Below are 1615 nucleotides of genomic sequence, written 5' to 3'. Positions count from 1 at the left end.
GCATCCCATAGCTTGTATTTTAGGGATTACAAAAATGCAATTTGGGATATGTGATTCCCAAAGCTAGAGGGCTGAAGTATGCCTACCACTGCTATGTAGTATCACTTGAGTGACAGCTCTGAGTCTGCAGGGTCTGCTAACATCACGTCCAAAATGGCGGCACCCGGCAGCAGTCTCAGGGCTTTCGGATGTCTACACAGGTAAATAACATACCTAAAATACATTGAGTGGACATATAATCTTATTGTAAGACTGTTGATAAAATAAATGGTTTATTGAAAGGTTCCCTTTAAATATGACCATCAATAACAAGCTATGACTTTAGAGATCCCAAAAATAATCCATCTCTTTGTCATCACAGATTAACAAATTGAGTTGTTGGGGGTCTAGTTGAACATATGAGTTATAGTTGGTTTTATAGCTATAGATGAGGAAAAGTGACTTGTTCACCTATGCCATGATGAAACAAAGATGGCTTTTTAATGGGATATCTGGAGTGCTGGCTCTTTTCCTTCAATGGATGATCTTGTCCATGAACATGAGATGGGATTGGGTCAGCTGAACCATCTAATGGCTTTTTTTAAATCTCTGTCCATAGCTACGTGCCCACACACATTTTTCCCCCCCTCCTCAAGGAGAATTCATATATTGAGCTTCATTGACACCTGTCAAGTCTCTACTGGCCTGCAGTCATCACATTGTGATCCCATGTGACAGCGGCTAATAACTTTCTGCCTTGCTGCAGCAGACCTCACACTGCCGTTCACATCGTCGCCCTCTAATGCTGTTCTCTCTGGGAGATTCTTCTGTGAACGAGCAGTCATGTCATTAAATACAGGGTGACAATGGAAGAGAGTACACGCCGACTGGTAATGGCAACGGGTGACGGTGGTGTGACAGTAATAAGCGTGACATTAAAATTTAGAGACAAGAGGGTGATAGTGGAGCTCACAGAGGGCAGCTCACGGGGAAATACAGACCATGATTATCGCTGCTTATGGGATGTCAGCGCCCTAGTCACTTGGACGTAGGCTTTCTTCAATACCGGCTCGCTAAATACAAATTAAAGATCTGTTCACATAAACATATTCTCTGGGCAAATGAAATGACACTATTCAGTTCAGAATAGATGAAGCCACATTGGGTTACTGCATCAAGCTGGGAACAGGTTTTCAGTAGGTATTTTTTCTCTAAGGTTGTGTCAGGTTCACAGGAACTACAAAAAATGTAAATATAAGGTGAAGATGAATGGGCCAATTATTTACAAGCAATTAGAGATGTGCAGGGTGCTTGGTGCAACCCAGTTTGCCGGAGTTTGGCCAAACCTGCACAAAACTGTGACTGACACCCCCCCTTCCCGGCCCTATCAGTTGCAGCAGGGGCATTCTCCGACCCGCAGCTACAAGTCACAAAGGGGCGGGGAATGCCTTGGCTGCAATTGGTCTGAAAAAGTGGGGGGGTGTCAGTCACTGTTTTACACGGGTTTGGTGAACTAGGTTCCTACCAAGTAGACATGTGCGATTCGTTTCGTTCCAAATCAAAATTCGGACAAATTTTGTATATTTGGACACATCCGAATTTCCGAATCCCAATGCATCCGAATGCGAATTTCTGT

This window comes from Nanorana parkeri, unplaced genomic scaffold (assembly GCF_000935625.1).
Source record: "Nanorana parkeri isolate BGI_ZX_2015 unplaced genomic scaffold, ASM93562v1 scaffold186, whole genome shotgun sequence".
In the NCBI taxonomy this organism is placed as follows: Eukaryota; Metazoa; Chordata; class Amphibia; order Anura; family Dicroglossidae; genus Nanorana; species Nanorana parkeri.
Note: the sequence above shows the minus strand (reverse complement) of the source record.